This window comes from Nymphalis io, chromosome 7, assembly GCF_905147045.1.
Source record: "Nymphalis io chromosome 7, ilAglIoxx1.1, whole genome shotgun sequence".
NCBI lineage: Eukaryota > Metazoa > Arthropoda > Insecta > Lepidoptera > Nymphalidae > Nymphalis > Nymphalis io.
In genome coordinates, this window is record NC_065894.1 from 3,310,402 (window position 1) to 3,332,246 (window position 21,845).

The 21,845-nt window shown below is 31.3% G+C and overlaps 3 protein-coding genes across 5 annotated transcripts in view; 2 read left to right on the plus strand and 1 right to left on the minus strand.

Annotated features, from left to right (window-relative positions):
- The window catches only part of LOC126769612 (uncharacterized), a 553,155-nt gene that overhangs the window by 233,496 nt on the left and 297,814 nt on the right, over nt 1-21,845 (plus strand). The gene's annotated exons all lie outside the window — the stretch shown is intronic.
- The window catches only part of LOC126769644 (uncharacterized), a 180,403-nt gene that overhangs the window by 95,441 nt on the left and 63,117 nt on the right, over nt 1-21,845 (minus strand). The window lies entirely within an intron of this gene.
- LOC126769400 (connectin-like) overlaps nt 700-21,845 on the plus strand; it is a 57,662-nt gene continuing 36,516 nt past the window's right edge. Inside the window, exon 1 of the mRNA XM_050488159.1 lies at nt 700-970. The gene's annotated coding sequence lies outside the window, so the exon portion shown is untranslated. The remainder of the gene's footprint in view (nt 971-21,845) is intronic.

Below are 21,845 nucleotides of genomic sequence, written 5' to 3' on the forward strand. Positions count from 1 at the left end.
AATTTTTTAAAGTAATTGCATTATTAAAAACGTATTTTCCTTAAGTCTATTGGCATTTTTGCATAAACAAAACGCAAGGCACTTTTCTTGTTAATTATTATTAAATATATATTATTATGAATTAATTTATCACAGGGTTTATAATAAGTAAGTATTTGCATTATAAACGTATTTTCATAAATACTATTTTCATACTACTATTTGCATGACAAAACAAGTAATATTGTTAAAAACAATTTTATTAATTATAATTGAAATGCCTAAGCAATTCTGTTAACTGTTAATATTCTAATTTAACTGTTTTAGGCTTTGTGTTGAAAGTTGAATTATTATTAGTTACCTAATGACTGAGGAATGAGGATAATATTGGTGTTTAGAAATCAAAGTTAATTGACGTAACGTTATTGTCATCTGTTGACACTATTAAAAACTTTATAAATGTACAGTAGTACCTAAATGATGTATCATTGTACCGCTAGATGGAGTAAGTAATCCATACTGATGTGTTATTTGTAAGATTTTTATTATTTGAGTTAAGTTATTTTTAATGAACATTTTAATTTCAAGTTTTCATTTTCTGTTAATTTAAAACCCTATAACTAAGCTTAAAATATATATACATTTACCTATCTTGCAATAGTTGTTATTATCTGTGTCGATTAACAATTTGGCGGGAAATACAGATAGAATAGAGCTCGTTGGAAAGACGCAGGCGCGAAGCCTGTAAAGAACTATGGACATTTGAAAAAGCCGGCTGTCAGCTGTGTGGTGGTCTCTTAAATGAATGACAAAGTTTATTCATTGAGTATGAGCAAGTGTCCGTAAAAGTATAGCGAAACTTTATTGTACATATAAATTTATTTGCAAGATATAAAATTATTAAATTAGCTTACCGCTTAAAATAATGTAATATGGACTGTGAAGAGTGAAGTGAAAAAATTGCGACGAATTCTAGTGAAAAATTGCAAAGGTAAGAAGTTAATTAATTTTTATTTATATAATAAAAAATATCTATATTACGTCACGTATACAAATAAAATTTTACCTTTGAATACATTTATCCATATGAAAAATTTTTTATTAAGGTTCATGTTGCCTGAAAATATGAAATTACTTTTACAATAGTTTTCATGTATCCAAAGTGAAATTTTTTCTTTTCTCAGTTCCTTAGTTTTTTTTATATTTTCGAACCGATATTTTTTTATTTTAAATGTATATATTATTTTTTATTCTTTGCAATAATATACCTTCCTCATTTGTTTTTTTTTCATTTTTTTTTATAAATAACGTAATTTTTTGTTTAAGTAAATTTAATTATTTTTTTAAACGTATTTTTTACGATCATCAATAAACAAATTGTAGATATAATTGATTTAGAGTTTGTTATAATTTTAATTAATTATAATTATGCTTTTTGTAAATTTGTTAAGAAAAATGTTTATAATAATACAAAGACTTTAATAATGTTTTAAATAATAGCTATTATAATTATATATGCCCTTATTTATTCTATTCATTACAGTATAAATATTATATATTATAATATATTAAGTTTGAGATTTTAAACTCGGGCTAATATTTTTATTTTGTCCGTTTGGAATTACGATAATAATCACTGAAATTAATTAAATGATCTATTGAAATGACGATGAATTGTAGATTTGAATCCATAAGATAAATGTAATCTATATAAAATAGACTGCCTCATTGGTCTAGTGGCTTAATGTAAAGCCGCAGACCCGAAGTTTCTGGGTTCATTCCCAGGTCGGGCCAATAAAAATTTATTGAGTTTTTCTGTAAGAAAATTCTCAGTAGCAGCCCGGAGTCTGGAAGTTCGAAGCGTGTACACTCCCGTGTCTCGGCAAGCACGTAAAGGCGTTGGTCCTGCGCCTGAACTCTTTCCGGTCGTATCGGATTGCCGACCCATCGGATTATGAGAGTGAGAGAAGAGAGAGAGCATCTATGTTTGCGCACACACTTGTGCATGCACACACTATAATATGTTCTGCGTAGTTGGCTTTGGCTAATCTGTCTTGAGATGAGGCCGCCTTGGTCGAAGTCGATCTATAGGACATTAATTTTATTATTATTATTATAAAGGTCCCCATGCAGTGTTGCAGTGATTGGTACCGCCAAATTATCGAGGTTTATTTTTCAAAGAAGTTGGAAAAAGGATGAAAGTTGGTGTGCAAATATATAAAGAATTTGGTATTGCTAGTATAAAGATATATTCGAATTCGTATGTTGCGCCTAGTGGACCTTAGGGGTCTGGTCTAGGGGAGCCTGGGCTACCGCACCGCCTTGCACCGTCATAGCCACGCCACTAATAATAAAATAACATAAATTATGTCCTTGCTTAAGCGTTTTCAATTTTAAACACAAGAACATACGAAGAGTTCGATTTTCAAAAATATTTACAAGTCTATTTTGGTGATCTAATTCCAAATATGATAGACTTAGTTAAAAACTTTCAAAGCTCGTGTAAGGATCGAATTTTAAAATATTTTTCTGAACGGAGTTTACTTCAGGAAAAGAAATCTTAGTTTCATCATGCTCCTCAGGCTTCACTTGATGTTCAGTCAGCATGTAACGAAATCTAGGAAATAGATTAAAGCAAGGCGTTGTCGTATGCATATGTAATTTTTTTGGAGTCGATGCCATCTAAATCCATGCAAATCGAATCTATAAAAATAATATCCTGGCAGACTACTACGCGGCGACTCTCTTTCTAGTCATCTGCGCAGGAGATATTCCTATACATAGTTAGGAAGTCAAGGAAGACCATGACTGAAAATATCGGGCTTAGGACTACTTACTAGGGACTATAAAACCGAGAATTTAATTAGTCGGGACTGCTACTGGAATTCGTTACCAGTAAAACCCAATACGTTTTATTGGACTAGAACTTGAAACCAACACATTGTTATCTATCTGTTAAATATTTCCATTTGTTGGACAAAGAGAAACAAATACGCGAGAACACACAATACACTTATAGAATTGCTCATTGAACTTTGAAGGAGAACATTGACAAAAAACACACACACACAATAATCTCATATAATGTTCGAGGTTTCCGCGTTATAATATAATTTTTATTTTTAGTCAATCTACATAATTGATTCCCTTTCGACGACAAAAGTGGTCCAAATCTAAGACTGTAAATTAATAAGTACGAGTATGTGTCAAAATTATCACTAAATTAAGAGGTCAAAATTCTTATATACAGATAGTGATGTATGAGAGATATCTTTATTTAAATTATTTGTAAGTAAGGCATCCTTCAGACTTTCTTGGAAGATAATTGTGCTCCTCAACCCGGTAATTGCAAAACATGTTTTTAAACAACAAGCGATGTATATTCGTTTACATAAACTTGTCCTTATACTTTACAATGTATGTAGTTTCCTACATTTCTGGAAATAAATGAATATTTTTATCGTAGTCGGGTTTTAACTTCTCATAACTTTAGAGCTTGTTTTACTTCACCATCAACGTGATAAATTCATTCCCAGCTTTCGTGCTGCTATCCGCAGCGGTAATATATTCCATGCAAATAAGATGACATTCCAAATTGAATTTAAAGTGCTTTAACATGCGAGTCAATTTGCTTTAAACGTTTTTTGAGATAAATTTTAACTTGTAACAGGGCTTGTTTTAGTGTATTTGAGTAGTCAAACACTGACGAACATTTCCGTACGTGGTCACAAAGTAAAGGCTTGGAAGTAGATACAATTTGTTCAAACGTTGTAATCGTTTAAAATTTATGTTACAATTTTTTTCGTATTATTTTTAAGTAGTATATTACAAATATGCTTTAGTCTGTTTTATTAGCTTACTGAATATGTTAACTATATATTTCGATGTAGTTTTCATCATAATTTAGGTAATTCTTATATTATATAATACATTATATTGACTGCCTCGTTGGTCTAGTGGCTAGATGTAGATGTAAGGCAGATTCCGAGATATTGGGTTCAGGTCGGGCCAAAAAAGTTATTGGGTTTTTCTGTCAAAGACTGTCAATCGCAGTCCGGAGTCTAGAAACTGAAAATGTGTACACTCCCGTGTGTCGGAAAGTATTTTTTTATAAGTTTATAAAGCGATGCATAGCTGGTAACTTATAAATAATTCTAAATTTTAATATGATATTATGTAAGAACAAACTTGAAACTCAATGCAGAATACGCTTGTTAATTATTTAAAAGTATTTTGAGATATACATATTTGCCCATGTACAGTGGAGTAGCAATAAAGCTCTGCAACACCTTTGACTATCAGTGAGACATTTATAGCCTGTTATTTCTCGCTTACCCAATGTAGTCAATGATTTATAGCCGAGATGGCGCAGTGGTAAGCACGCGTGAATCTTAACCGATGATCGTGGGTTCAAACCCGGTCAGGCACCACTGAGTTTTCATGCGCTTAATTTGTGATTATAATTCATCTCGTGCTTTAAGGTGAAGGAAAATATCGTGAGGAAACCTGCATGTGTCTAATTTCACTGAAATTCTACCACATGTGTATTCCACCAACCAGTATTGAAGCAGCGTGGTGGAATAAGCTCCATACCTCCTCCTCAAAAAGGAAGGCTTTAGCCCAGCAGTGGGATATTCACAGGGTGTTACTATGCTATAATATATTTAGTAGCCTTGTGTAATATATATGGCACAAGTATACACGTATAGTTTCCAGTTTCAATTCACAGGACGAGTAAACACAAATAAATACCTTTAATATTGAAGTGACGTGTTAAATAAAATCTATCATATTCATTATGGATTCGTGAAAAAATGGCATTTTGATTTTTGTGAATTAATATAATTAATCAATCAATTGCTTGTAGAGCAAAATACAACATCGCTATTAGCAAATCGTGTGGAATTTGTACTATGTAATGTAATAAATCTAGGGTTTGTTTACTTCTCTTTCGATTGAAATAGGTGATTGCATAAAAAACATTATTTAAAATATGCCATTTTATATAAGTTTCTATTTAATCTATGTAGCATCCACATTTAGTATATTAGACTGTTTTGTCATTATGAACATGATTAAGTGTGCAAACATTTCTGAGTCAGTTGAGTGAAATTGGTTTAAAATTCAGCTGCATGATTTGACCCTCGCAAAGTAAAATAAAAGTAAAATGTACTCATAAATAGCATCTAATTTTCTAAGTTTTTTTTTCATACAGGACACGTATCCGTCTCATTAAATATTTGCTTTAGCACTATTTATTTGATATCGAATCGTCGTCGTAATTTTATTAAATTTGGGCATCAATATTTCACTTACCTTTAATTATAATACATACTGATGATAGACATGAGCTATAGTTAAACAAGTTTCATTAACTGCATTGAGTAGTTTTGATAGATCGAAATTGTGTTTCTACTCTTGGAAACGATTTATTACTATAAATCAGGACAATCGTATGATAAAATTACAACAAATAATACATTGAATACTTTCAAAGGTTAACTATTTATTTATCTAATTTTGGAAATGAAGTTATAAATAGTAATGTAGCGTCTTGTGTTGTGTCTTGATTGAAAAAAATCAACTGTTGCTTCAGAAAAAAAAACCTTAGATTTGAAACGGTAGACTTAATTATTTTTTACAATATACTTTTTTTTTAAATTAATCTGAATGGTTTGAGACCGATTGATTTATAATATTATAATTTTGTCCCTAGCTATCCTATAAATTTATATATTTTTTGTACCTACTCTAATATAATCAGATATATAAAAACTTTATATGAGAGATACGTAGGTCTTCAAAATGACATAAAAAATCAGCAACAGCATAAATGTGATGACTGCAATCTGGGGTTACCGAAGAGCGAGAGAGTCAGTTCAGGGGCAGGATCCGTTGGTCCTTTTTGCCTTTACATGCTTTTTGAGGCACGGAAGGTATGATACAAACTACTAAGCTGTTGCTACTGCTACGGAGATTTTTTAATAAATAATTCAATTTCGTTTCATTAGTCTGGGTTTTACCCATCACTTTAGAATCTGTAGCCTTTTAAGCTAATCATAATATTAATATAACATATGTACGTTGTTAAACTCATAACGGTGTCGTGCAACATCGAGAATTAGATTTAGAAGTTCAGGTTAACTTTATCAAAAGCATTGCCTTAAACCTTTGAGGTTTAAGGCAATGCAATGAATTATTTGGTTTTTACGTTTAAAACAACTTTGTTCAGTTTATTCTATTCTATTTGAACCTCGGATAGTATTTTCAAAAAAACGTAAAACATTCTCAAATGTATTTATATATAGTTGAATTGTTTTATAAATATTTTTTTATGTTAGTTATAGCATGGCACGAACAATTTTAATAGCTATAGCAGCGTAGACGTCTGAGCTACATTGAAACCTTTATTTGGGATCTACCCGAAATATTATATTATGTAACAGAAAGTACGACATGAATATTAATATATATGCTAAATGCCGATGCCTCGATGCAAATAAGCTGTGCGACTCTGAATTGTTACATAATTTAGAATAGAATAAAAAACCCTTTCACATTGACTTTTATCATCTTTTAACCAGAGTAATTTAATAAATAACAAAGACAAAATTGCGTACCACACGTAACGTTAATGAATTTGTGTATTCTGCTATAAAACAAGTAAATATGCAAATCATGACGTCATGAGTTCGTCATTCCTGTAGGCGTAAATGGTGATATAATTAGCGCGTAACCATCAATTTAGAAAGGGCTTGTAAACAAACAAACATCGTTACTTTACTCATTGTTTGTTCAACCTGATTAAAAACTTGTTGCTTACATACTATTTAGATGTTCATTTGGAATTTGGAAGACTAAATTAACATACCCTGAGGAAACACATTGCCTTATTGTGTAACAAAATAACGTTATAAATACTATATTTATGTTAAAAGGTTTCATGTAATTTAAATTTTATTGTTGTTAACAAATTTAATGTAATGAAATTACCTAGGGTTAAGATTCCAGTAGCTTTGAAAGAAGGTACATATTGTACCGGATGGTCCATTAGTGTTTATCTAAAACGTTAAATTTGTGTGATTGATGATGACTGGGTTGGTGACAAAATTGCTTATTTTATTATATAGTATGAATAACTGTTTTAATTTAAGTTTTCTTAGAGTAAGTTTTGTATGGTAGACGAATATGTGGGGCACCTGATGGCAAATGTTCAGTCATGTACATAAGCAATAGCAGTGTAAGAAGTACTAACTACTCACGGATCGATAATACTCTGAATAAGTCATCTTAGATGTAATCTTAATAAATCTCTTGTGAGTTGTGGTTGTATTTTATATTTATTATATTTCTATATCCACAGATGTGTTGTTCGGTGCGTGTCTTTGAAGTGTTTTATTTTTAATTTGTTTTTATGTTATTCTAATGTGCCTGCATGATTATCATGAGCATCACAATCTAAGACTCAGGATTAAGAACTGATAGAGACGTGGTATTCATATGCAATAGTTTGCATTAGACGTCGTAGAGTGCAGATGACTTTCTTAAAGGATTACTTAGTTGGTTTGTATGGTGGTACCCAATTTGTCCATAATCTAGCTAGTGTAACAGGTACAAGGCCCATACATAACATATTAATTTCCAACGTTGGTGGCACATTGGCGACGTAAGGAATAGTTAGTATTTCTTACTGCGCTAATGTCTATAATAGGTGGAGGTAACCACTTAAAATCAGGCGGTCCACTCACCAGTCCACCTACCAAATACAATATAAATAATAAAAAACAACAATTAAAAAAAATTACTTTCATTAATTGTATAGTACAAAATAAAGGACATTATTTTAACAAACAAACACTTTAAAATATAATAGTGTATGAATAATCGTTTTGTGTGTAACGACCTCGATTCTTATTAGTATCATTTGCGAAATATCCGTTAGCGAGGTGTAGGATGCTGATGAGGTCGACTTGACCGTCAAAGGACATTTTACATCATAACTTGTCTACAGTCTAATCGAGTGTAATTTGTCTATTGTCTTTGACTCCAGAGTATATATTTTTAATATCATGTTCAAAGTATAAATAGTGTAACACTATTATATGTACATTGTGTATGTGGTTTTTAAAGGAGCTCTGTTTCATTAATTACGTTCAACTTTGAAATTGAACTTGTTTTGTTTTTCTTACAATATATGCATCCAATATTAAATATAATTTTATATACACATTTGAGTAGTTTTGTTATTAATAGATAATATCCATGTTATTCTTATAATATCAATAGATTTATATAATAATGCTTCCATTCGAAATACAATTGTAATATCGAATGACAAAATTATAATTATAAATTACAAATAGGTACAGTTTATTTGCTCCTAAAAATTCATCCGCATCGAATAAACTCATATCGGCTGAAAATTTGTAACGACAACCTTATGATTACTCATTTATGAATGTAATTAATGTATATTCTGCGTTAAATTGTAAAAAGTAGAGGTTAGATTTGGGGATTATTTGAGAAGCTTGGATGAAAAACGCTTCTCCAATGTGGGTTAATGGCTGGCTTCACATGTAGCAGAACTTCATACGACTCATGCCTCTACGATATTTCAGTGCTCGGTGGTGCACGGGATGAATTATAAACATAAATTGTGGTGCTTGTACCCGCAATCATCGATTAATATTCACGTGTTTCAGCCATAGGTGGCCAGACATATTAAAATTGAGTTATACTTAAAATAAAAAATTAAATAATTAATATTTTATGGAGAATAGTTGAAATGATAGGGCTATAAAGAATGATAGCATTAACTGCTGCATTTTAAATGCAGTATAAACAAATAAACAAAAAGCCGCGAATGAGTGTGCCACCGCGATAAGAATTAAAAAGAATTACGCAATTAAATACATCCATTCATTGCACCGCAGCAAAGAATTTTAATTAAAAGTGTCCGTTATGGAACTGCTGGAATTTATCATGCATTCGTTTTCATGAATTAGCTTGACCGAATCACATAAAAAAGTCATGGAGCCAAATTAATCTTACATACATATAAACATACGTGAAGTCTGTTATATTGACCTCCTCTACCTATTACATGATGATAGCAATATCTTTTGCTTTTCCGTTGTGCGGTTTGAAGGGTGAATAAATTAAAAATTTAGCTTCAAGATAATTAAAAAAATAGTCAAAAGTATACTTTTTTCAAATAATGCATATAAATACCACAAGCACATTTGATTCGCCGTTATATAAGATAAATTAAATTGAAAATATATCGTATACAATTAAATTTATAAATCCTTTATGAAAATCAACGAGTAAAATAGTATTGCTTAATATATTAAAAAAGGTAAAGTAACAGTCTGTAAATATCCCATTGCTGGGCTCCTCCGAAAAAGCCGAGATGGCCCAGTGGTAAGAACGCGTGAATCTTAACCGATGATCGTGGGTTCAAACCCGGGCAAGCACCACTGAATTTTCATGTGCTTAATTTGTGATTATAATTCATCTCGTGCTTTACGGTGAAGGAAAACATCGTGAGGAAACCTGCATGTGTCTAATTTCACTGAAATTCTGCCACATGTGAATTCTACCAACCCGCATTGGAGCAGCGTGGTGGAATAAGCTCCAAACCTTCTCATCAAAAAGAGGAGAGGAGGCCTTTAGCCCAGCAGTGGGACATTCACAGGCTGTTACGGTTACGGTGGGCTCCTCTTTCTTTGAGAATGTATGGTGATTGTTAATTTAACACGGTGCCCCAGTCCGGGTGGATACAAATGTGGCAGAATTTCAGTGAAATTAAACACGTGCAGGTTTCTTCACGATATTTTCCTACGACGTAGAGACAAATTAAATATAAACATAAATTAAGCACATGAAAATTCACTAGTGTCTGTTTGGGTTTGAACCCACGATCATCGGTTAAGATTCATGCGTTTTTCTTGGCATAACATATTGCGATGAATACACTACATGGCGACATTCAACATTGACTTCCTTTGTACTATTGTTCGGGAATTTCCGTTTCATGTATTTTAATGTATTTCTATCCGACTCACGAATTAAAATACAAATCGAAAGAAGGAGGTTATCAATTACGCTTGTTTGTTATTGTATATGTAACTCGGTATCTATGCCGATTGTGAATCGATTTTGATAGTTTTTTTTTCATTGAAATGAATAGGTTATCTATTTAGTGTGCCTTGCCGCGCTTTGTCTGACCTCGCTTGGAAATATAATTGATTAGGCAGATTTAAATATTAAATTAAAATAATTGTATAAACAATTTTTACAGATTTTTCATCAACATGTAAAAATGCTTAATTATCTAATAAATCTTTATTAATAATAAAACACTGATATTTAGATCTCTAAATATCATTGTCTTTTAATATAAATATTATTATTATTGTAAAGTTTATCAAATAATATATCGCCCTGACAATAAAATTGTTTTCTTTTTCAAGAAGTTTGTAAGAAACTTGCTAGAACTAACCGTCATCAATCTTTTGTCCTTTTACATAAAAAAAAGTTAAAAGAAACTTTGACAACAGAAAAAAAAAACAAAAAGTCTGAGGTAGTCTAGAACTTTACAAAGTCGTCGAGGATAGTTGGTAATTACTCCGGTTTCAAGTTACAGCGACGATACTTGGTAATTATAATAGACTTAATATCCTCTTAGTAAGACATTCACTAAGCTCAGCTTCATTATACGAGCAATCTACGGGGCGTTAGGTAGTTTCAGCAATATATATTAATAGCACAAAACTATTCAACGAATTTTAGCCGAGATTTCAAGTGATTAAAGGCCTTTATGCTGTGTCGTAAAAGCTGACTCCATTTTCAGGTGGTAAATATATATCACAATATTATTATCAAAGGATTTGAGGGTGAAATTTACGACTTTAATCGTACATTTGGTCAATAGTTCATATCCCGTGTGACCCTTTGAATGCTTGAGACGTCAAGTGGCACCGTTTTGGGTATCTCATTCCTTCCAGTCACGTTCACAGACTAAAATTATGAACTATCTTCGACTAACTTTAACTTACAATCATAAAATTGGAACTGAAAATTTCAAAAAATATATATAATTCGTTAATGTAATTTCTAATCTATATTTTGTAGTATATACAAGAAAGTTTAATAATAAAGAAAAATATCTTATAGATAAAGGTAGTTAATCAAACTAATATAATTTTACTGTTACACGCAAAAATTTGTAAATAAGAATATACATAAAAGTTGCTGTTTACATTATTTACGTATAGAATGGATAAGCAATGGAAATATGACGACATATTTCAATAAAAGCATCGAAAACATCGAAGTTGAGCAAAAGAGAGGATACATCACTGGGGACAGTAAGCTTTATACCACTATCAAAAATCTTATTTAAAAAAAGCCACGTTCTGTTCAAAAGTTCAGAGTTGGTGGACATTTATTCTAATTACAAAAATGTCTGTTTATTTTGCTACATTTTTTCTTTCGTCGATCTTTTAAATCCGAGAGAATGGTTTTTAACACCTATTTAGCTTAGTCTTCCTGTCTTTAAAAAAATACGATTAATGAATGTCACACAGAATTTTATTACGATTCATACGATTAACTAAATTGAATAACTTTTCTGACCTTTAAGGAAAATCGTATTTATTTACAATACCATTTATAAAAACACATAAAAACTGTTATTTTACTTTAAATGTAACAATATTAACGTTAATATATCAACTTCAATTTCTATCTTGTATATTAGTGATAAACATGAGATTTTTCTGAAAATACCTCGATATACAGCTTAACATCGAGTAAGCAATACATGGAAACAAAACATATCAACAATTCCAGTTAAGGCTTAAAGTCTTGTGTAACAATTCGCAGAATCTTTTTCACGTTAGATAAACGTTACATATTGTGTTGAGAATAAATATTAACTAAAACGTTTACCCTTAATTTCTGAAACAGTGATCAAAGTTAGATTAACTAATTTGAATTTAAGCTGAATGGTCATTGGTCGGTCGCTGTTGCTGACGTAATAGGTGACCAATGAGCGTTCATAATTAGCTAGATTAGTTCATCTGACTTTGATCATAATTTAAGAAACTACAGTAGCGTTTATCGTACAATAAAATGGTACATCTTTCTAAACTCTCGTTATTCAGAAGAACGCTCTTATAAGTATAATAAAATATACTACTTTAAGTTAAGTAGACACTGAGCAAAGTTATAAAGCATCTATCAAGATTAACATTTAATACAAAAAGTAAAGTAACAACCTGTAAATATCCCAGTGCTGCGTTAAACCCTCCTTTATTTAAGTGAAGAATATTTAGAGCTCGTGGCGTGAGCATATTGCTCACCAATGGTATTTCAAAGTCAAAAACACACCTTTTGTATAGGGCTTATGTCCGATCGTAGCTTCGCCAGCTTATTGAGGTGGTAGGAACCCAAGTCCCTCTCTTTACCCCTCTGACAAAATTATAAATGCAAAATTTCATGATAATCGGTTGAGCAGTTAATGCGGTAAAATAACAAACGGACTAACTCGTATTAATAATTTTAGTTAGCGTGCATGCTTATTGCAGATTTTCCGAAATATATTCTACTACTTGAGTATAGAAGTTCAAATGCAGAGCATGTAGCTGTGCACAGCTGTGAATTAAGACCTTACTTCACACATAACTTATCGACAGCTTAATATTGAGATTCATATATAATTTAAGCTGCATGATTTAGTGACCTACATGCAGTGTCCCAGTTAATATGCTCTTCCGTTTGTTAGTGTATTTTTACTAACATCACGCAAATAGAGGAAAGAATTTCAATGCAGGAAATTGGAACGTCCAATATCTTCCGTATGCTCGATTTTATCACGTGTTTAATTTTACGCCTTGCTGTACTCAGGTATGTGCTCGATATTTATAGAACTATTTTGATCTTTAATATCTGGACTGTAAAAACTATATTGCAAAAACAATATTTACGCTGGAAGCGTATTACTAAAGGCAGGAATAATCTACGCCCCGATAATTGATATAATCGGGGACGTTAGAAATTTTAATATAGAGTTTTGAAATTTCATCAAACATTTCCACTAGCATAGAACCTTTATGGACAACTTTGATTGATAATAACATTTTAAAATTCATTTTAAGTGTGAAGTTTTCAGTAGGTCTTGTTTCTAGACTTTTAGGTCAACATTTTTGCTTTTGTCACAATCTCACAGTTAACGAGGTACTTCGTGTTGTCACTGTCGAGTTGAAATTATATGTTGGTAATGGAATTTAAAAACAAAGCTAAGTATAATATTTTCTTATTTACAAATTAATCACTATCTGTTCGTATCTCACTAGTGAACTATTAAAAACTTGCTTAAGTTTTTGATGTGTGTATCCTTTAAATATTATAATTATTATAGCCAACGTCGCTTTCTTCCTGGTATTTCACGGTCGTTTCAGCCTTAAAAAATGTGATCAAACGTAATTATAAAACAATGTGAAAGAATAAATGAAAATAATTCGATAATTGTCTCATATATACATATTTGTCGTTTATATTTTAAATAACCGTAACCGTACCGTAACCATAACAGCCTGTGAATGTCCCACTGCTGGGCTAAAGGCCTCCTCTCCTCTTTTTGAGGAGAAGGTTTGGAGCTTATTCCATCACGCTGCTCCAATGCGGATTGGTAGAATTCACATGTGGCAGAATTTCAGTGAAATTAGACACATGCAGGTTTCCTCACGATGTTTTCCTTCACCGTAAAACACGAGATGAGTTATAATCACAAATTAAGCACATGAAAATTCAGTGGTGCTTGCCCGGGTTTGAACCCACGATCATCGGTTAAGATTCATGCGTTCTTACCACAGGGCCATCTCGGCTTTATTTTTAAATAATTGTAATTATAAATAAAGTTATAATTAAATAGTTTATAAACGAATAAACGTTTTCGATTAACAACTTTCAAGTTGATAAAAGCAAGAGTACCATAGTGTTTATGATGAAGATATTCAATTAAGAGTATTAAGACTGAGTCTTAATTACGGAGTCCATTGTACCTCCTAACGTCCGGAGCAGGGAAAATGCATTATTATAAAATATGGAAGGATTTAAATTTAAACGCTGATAAAATTATTGCCCAATTCCGGCGTAGATAGTATTATTTATTTTTTATAATTATGCATAATTTTTTTCCCAATTCCACTATATGACGTCATCATACAACATACACATTAATTGTACAATACTAGTATTTTTACAGCACTAGAATAATCTATTCTGGTTATGTAGTTATTATTATTTTTATAATTATGTATTAATACGTTAACTATTTTAAATATAAGGAGAACGAATGCCGAGAACCGTGTCGGAACAATTTAACTTCCTTATCTCCATTCCGATGAGACAAATGTTTGTTTAGCGTGTCGATCTTTTTAACAGACCGGCCGACGCAGGAAGCTTGTGATATTTTATATTCCTATATCAGAGAGATACGTTGTCGTTAACTATTTTAAATTTCTGTACAAAAGGAAATTATTGATACCGATATAAATTGTAACACAAATCTTTATAATGATTTTATCGCCGAAACGTGACAATGAGAAATCTAATATACAGGTATTTTTTTATTTCGTTTTTCCATACCGCGCAAAATTTGTTTGGGCTGTTCTGACAAAATTTACTGATATTGTACTATTAATTCGAACAAACTGCTTGTAAGGTGGCTCGGGCGATACCCTTTCGGCAATAAACGCTGTCGAATGGACGTTTTTATAGATCATAAATATCTTGGGGTTGAGACTCTTATATTTTGGAGAGATATTTCGAAATACATCCGAAGTGAAGTGATGCGTATATTAGCTGAAGTAATTGTATAATGTAATAGTGATTTGTTTTTAAGTGTAGATAAGAAAAGAGTACAACTACTTGGTTTTATTACAAATATTCTTTAATATCACAATATTATATTGTCAATTATTACTTGTGAACCGAAACTACGTTAGTGGAAAACGTTTTGGAAATAGCAGGTCAATCAAGAGTCAATCTTTTGACTTAACATTTTAAAATTCCTTCTCGAAGGTCGAAGAAGATATTTTAAATATCAATATGCTTTTGAAAACAAAATATACTTTAATTATTAAAACCATACTGTGTTATGTACTAGACGAGTTATCCAGATATGTAATAGTATATATTATGGAACCACTTAAAAGTCTGCGAAGTTACAACATAAGCCTTAAAACTTTGACGAAACTTATAGTAACTTTAAGCTACCGCGTACCCTCTTAACGTATTATATGTATAAAAATATTCCAAAAGATGTATCTTTTTAAAGATTGAAATGTACCGCAAAAATAACTTTATCTCATAAGTTTTCTGTATCTTATGGTACAAATATGTGTAAATATTAAAACTAGTGTCACAAATCTCAATATTAATTGACTTTATGTTTATATTACGACATTTTTTCTTTAATTTTATGATTTTGTAATATAAAAGAGTTATGTTAAAAGCTTAAATTAAATAATAATATTCTGGTACATTATTCAGACACGGCCATCTGATTCCAAAATAAGCAGAGCTTGTACTATGAAAACCAGACAACTGATATACTACATATACTACTTTTCATTTGCAAATACATACTTATATAGATAATTACACCCAGATTCAGGACAAACAGACATGTTCATGCACACAAATGTCTGTCCTGGGTGGGAATCGAACCCACAATCTTCGGCGTGAAAGGCAAGTATCTACCAACTACGCCAACCGGCTCGTCAATGTAATAAAATTCAAATATATTCATTGATATAAACGTTTACAATTTCTTTTGAATCACTAAGCGCTACCGATTTGCAATATGGATTCTACCGACAAGAACGGGCAAGAAAGCGAATCTTATGCCAATAATAAATGATACGTTTTAATATAAAAAAAATCCCCCAAATGTGACTTACGGGTGCATGGTCTAGTATTCATATTGATAGAAATGATTAAAAAGGAAGATCATATCTTTGTTTCGTTAAAATGTAAAAATTATCGGCGAGTTGGTTATTCGATGGCTTTCATACAAGACATATATTTAATTGTTTATTATATGTACGTTAATTAAAAGAATTACTTTGTCTTTTTCAGTTTTTCTCATTATAATTTACAGTACGAGCTGATCTTAAATTTATTTCGTAAAAAGATGACTCATAAGTGTTAGTGAGAGCATAGTTTTTTATTTTTTTATCAAAACGCTTTTAAATTTTTCGTTTTAATTATTTAGTATAATACTTTACATAACTATTTCATGCAATACTATTATCAAGTAATTAACAAATAACGACAACGTATATTCTTTAATAAAAGAAAAGTAATAAATTTCCTTAAGAATGACGTGTACAATACTGAAATGAAGGTCATCTCGTTATGAATTTAGGATATGTCTGAAGCAATTGCGACAGAGTGTTAGGTTAGATATAAACAATGTTCGAACATAAATAAATACCAACAAGATGTGCGCAACATGTTAAAACCGTGCGTTAACTGTCGTGATAAACTACGGATATAATGCGGTTCACAGAATTTGTAACACTGACGATAAGTTAAAATTAAATGAAAACGACTCGATAGGGTACTGGGTCATGTGAGTCATTACGATATCATTTAATCAACTCTTATGGGTACAAGTAATGATTAAGATTGATGATGAGACCGAAACTTCTAGCAATATGTTTGCGCTCTACTGCATTGAATTCAACGGTCAGACCATTATTGGAATATAGCTGTTGGTTCGGTTTGGTTCGGCGATCACGTTCTTCGATATCCGGCTGTGATTTTGAAATATATTCACCCGAACCGCGATTGACGATCACTGTCAGTCTATTGCTTGTCGGATACCTCCTGCATGTTTGATATGGGATATTGTGAAAACGATGGAGAATATAGGAGAATGGAAAGCGTATAGAATTTCATGCATGGTTGTAGTAGATTTTGATTAAAAATCATTCTTAATTTAATAGAACAAAAAATGCATATAAATAGTAAGAAGCACTCGAAGAATTAAGTCAATAATTTATTCGAACATTATATACCATACATATATCAGATTGTTGTAATGGTTAAAAATAATAATGGAATAAATGAAGTGAGTGGATTCCCACTAAAATTTCATAATGTGATTACGTTTTTATATTAAATGATTAAAGCGTTTTTTTTGTTACCTTAAAATTCTTTTATATATTAATTCGGAGGGCAATTAATGGAGGATTCGTCTCAGGGTTACTTTCAGGACTTAAAACTGCTAATTATTATTACAGTTTTAATTTAAGGTTATTAATCTTTTTTTTAATTTAAGGTTATTAAAAGTTGAAGAATTCGGTAGCAAACAAAAATCTTGGCAAAGTATGTTTTAAAAGGCTCATTTAAATTTTTATTTAAATACATTCAACAATTTCACCACCAGCTCCTTCGTTTGTTATTATAGACCTATTTTCGTTCTCGATATGAAACAGCTTATAGAACATTAAGCAGAGCATAATGCACGAAAAATAAAAAACGAATATACCATTATATCCTCTTTCGGAACAATTCCCTTTACCATTTCAATGGTTACATTTAACGTTATGAAATTATTGTTGAATATAATACAGATCATAATAAATAAAGAAATATTTTTACCAAAAAAATAGAGAAGGTTTTTCTGGTCGGAGTCACGGCACATTTTGGATTTCTTTTTATTCTAAATCCCCCTCGTTCATTCTTGACCTGTATCAATCCTTTTCATGGTGTATTTTATTTTTGCTCTGTTACCACAAAAGTACATTGAATAGAATCCCGCATTTACTGAAATATCTTTACGATATGAGCGCTCGTCAACCAGAATTGGAACACTGTTAAGCTTCTTAGATATTTTTTTCTTTTTCACAGAAGAAGCATTTGCGTCATCGTAGGATTTTCGTTTCCTAATGTTATTCGAGATAGCCTAGTGGCGAGAACATGTAACAACGTTTGGTCGAAGATTGCGGCTCAAATCTGGGTAAGAGCCACTGAAATAGAGAGAGAGAGAGAAAGACAGGGCAGAATTTTCGTTTTGAAGAAACCGTACCATTTCGGATGAAGTTTTATCTCCAATAAGCTCTAAAAACCTGCTTCTGAAAACGAGAGGAGGCCATAGTCCAGTAGTGGGAGACTTACGGACCGTTTTTTAACAGTTGATTTTATTTAACTGATAATTAAGTCACTTATAAACTGTTAAATGTTAGTAACTGTAATAGCTTTATAGTTGGAAACACTTTACAGCTATCCCAGTGACCTGTTTCGTTCACTCATAAACCCCAAATTACGTCAGTCAAATTTTACGATTTTGCACACGATTATTAGTGACTGCGGCTGGAGTTGGAGTTTGCTGTGACAACATTAATTAGGGCATAAGTAATTAGTCAAAAGATATAAATATTAGATTAAATTTTATATAGGTATGTTTTAAGTAATTATGTTACTACACGTATTAGGTTACCATTAAGCTAATTTATTTATTATGTAGCCTTTTGTATTACTAGTCTATTAGTCATTTTGTATAAATTATTGTGCATTATTAACAATTGATGAAAAAAAACAACTATGTACGTGTCTTAAGAGATTAATTTTGAAAAATTAATTCCTTCCATAAAGAATTTTTGTGGCAAATTTCATCCTGTGAGACCTAGTGGCTTAGGTTCAATATCATTAGACAAAGCAGGTTTCTTTACTATGTTTTCCTTATCTATCTAGAACGAGGTAGATTATGAACACAAATTAAGCACATGAAAACTTAGTGGTGCTTGATGACGGGAATAAAACCTGCTATCTTAGGTTAAGATTCACATGTTCCGTCCTCTGGGCCATTTAACTTCTGAAGCAATATTTGTACCAAGAGTTTCATTTATATAATGCTATAATATTGTATTTATTTTAATTTAAGGTCCGAATTGTGAGTTAGTGGGTGTGAATGTTAACGTATTCGCTTCATCACTTCAGATTTAGTGATCACTCTTGAGTTACGATGATAGACGTTTACGATCATTCTTTGTTGTTGTTTCGTAACATTTCCCTAATACGTTTTAGAATTTATGACACATATGTAGGTCGTTTTTATACAAAAAAAAGTAGTATTATTCATTTATTTTATTCGACCTTCGTGATATATTGTTGAGAAATAATAAAAGATTCAACACACCAACTTATTGGCTTACGTGACAAGCAAGTTTGGTTTATTTTTCGTCTCAAGAGTTGGAAATGCTTCGAAATGATTTTTGTATATTTCATTAAGTGTTTTGCCTCATGTTAAATAAAATCAAATATTTATTATCAATTAAAGATGAAGAATTTCGTAAATAATTCAATGAAATCATTTATTGTTGGATTTTTACTACACTACTTTATATGTAAAGAAGAGAAACATTAGTTTATAAGAAATAGTTATTGGTTCTATCAGATTATGTTTTATAAGATTGTATTGTAGTCACATTTTCTGCGACGAAGTTTAAATATAATTTTTGTTAAGCTATATTCTTTTTTGCGTAATAATATATGATAAAATGTATTTCATATATGAAATATAAGACGTGTTTTTACTCAATTGTTTAAGCTACTTTGTTTATGTTTATAGTGATTAGTATTATGTTATTTGCTATAAACCGTCTCATTAGTCTTCACGTTATAAAACAAGATAATATATTTTTATTAGAAATAACGAATAAATAATGGGAGTAAGGATATGATGATGGTGTCTTCCTGGCCGATTTCGACTAGCGGCCAATTTCAGGAGAGAGAATAGCCAAGTATGGATAAGTTTGTGAGCAAACACAGGTTCATTCTCTATTCCCTCATAATCCGATGTGACGGCAACCCGACACGACCGGAAAAGTTCGTGCGCAAAACCAACGGCTCTACGTGCTTTCCGAGGCATGGGAGTGGATAAACTTCTACCTTCCAGACTTCGGTCTGCTACTGAGAATTTTGGAGAGAAGAACCCAATAACTTTTTATCGGCTCGACATGGGGCTTGAGTCCAGGACTTCAAAGTCCTGGTTCCAAAGTCCAAAGGGATCTGTGACCTTATATAAAATCAAAGAGCGTGAAAAACAGTGGCAAGAGGGTGGCAAGAATGCAATTTCCTCATTGAATCTTAATTCAAAAGTTGATGATGATGTACAGATTTCATTGCATTATTTTAATTAAACCTTAACAAGCTTAAATATAACGTTCGTGATGCCCTACTTTGACCCACTTGCGCTATTAAAGCGGCGATTAGTGTAGAAAATGCAGTTTTACACTTATCATCTTAGTTTGTAAATGTTTTTACATCTTAAACTCTATGAACTAATTGCAAAAAAGTATATTAATTTAGGCCTTGATAAATAAAATGAGAGTCGACATGATTCAGTGGTTAGACCATGGTCCAGTCAAACACTGTGCTTAATTTGTGTTTATAAGTCATTTTGTGCTCGGTGATCAAGGAAAATCATTACGAGGAAACCTACATCTGTCAGTTAGAAACTTTGCCACATGTGTATCCACCATTCCACATAAGAGCACCGTGGTAAAATAAGCTCCAAAGCTAATCCTTAAAAGAAGTTGTGGCATTAACATACCAGTGAAATATATACAGGCAAAATGTGTCAAAAAAATAAAATTGAATAACTTAAAAGAATAGAATTTTTGAATCGAGTTAAAGTGTCTGCAGAATTGTTAATCACGGGAATATGGCCGAACTTAAGTCATAAAAACTTTTTGTACGGTCTACAGGCGCCAATTCTCATTACGGTTAACATGGGCGACGCTTCAAGTGTACTCGCGAGAAGAGGTCTTATGAAATAAAGGCATTAATGGAGTCGAAATACATTTAAAAACGAAATGTATCTTGACCTTTTATTTATGACACTTATATATGTCAAATGTATTGAATTGTGTACATATACATCACGTGTTCGAAAAAGTTTTCTTTTCACAGTACTATTATTTTGTTACAAAATTTAAAGATTACACAATTTAAAGAAAATCTACTTAGTAGTTTATTTCATAACAGAAATAATATGTGATTTTTTGATTGAGCGTCAAAATTACACTCAAGCCTAGTTGTGTATTACTTATTTACAATAAAGGGTCCAATCTTAAAAATAATTTACGTAATTTTATATGTATATATTTTATGAAAATCACGGATTTACTTTTAAAAGTTCCTATGCCGGTGATTAGTTAAACAATACCGTGTATTTTTCTTTCGTATATCAAATCAAAGGCAGAAAAAAAGAGAAATCTGTCGTCGTCAGATTATAAAACGAAATTAGATTACTAAACGCTATATTCAGTAACCTGTGTTATTATTGTCCTTATGTTCGATTTATTTTTGTAGATTATTCGTAGATTTTTGTAGATGTATTACTAACAAATCATTATTTGAAAAGGCAATGTAATAGATTCATTTATTTCATTTTAAGCTACGGTCGAGTATATTTGTAACTGAATTTATTACTGTACTTAATAATTCTTTTCGTTTGTGTGTGTTTAATATTATAATTTATATTCAATGAATTAAGAAGCACATTTGTATGCCTTGCATTGCCAAATTTTTATTTCCGTCACCGATACAGTGTCGTCTGGATGTGACATACAATGCACATTAATAAATAATGAAACATACAAAAAGCTTTTACTTCCGGGCATATGCATTTATTAATGCTGTATACTTGATAAATGCCTAAGTATTTCGTTCTAATGGATGTATGCTATTATATTAACCATACATGTGACGAAAGCTCTCTAATGGCGATAGTAATCACAATAATACAAATACTAAGAATAAGATCACATAAGAAAGTTCTTAAT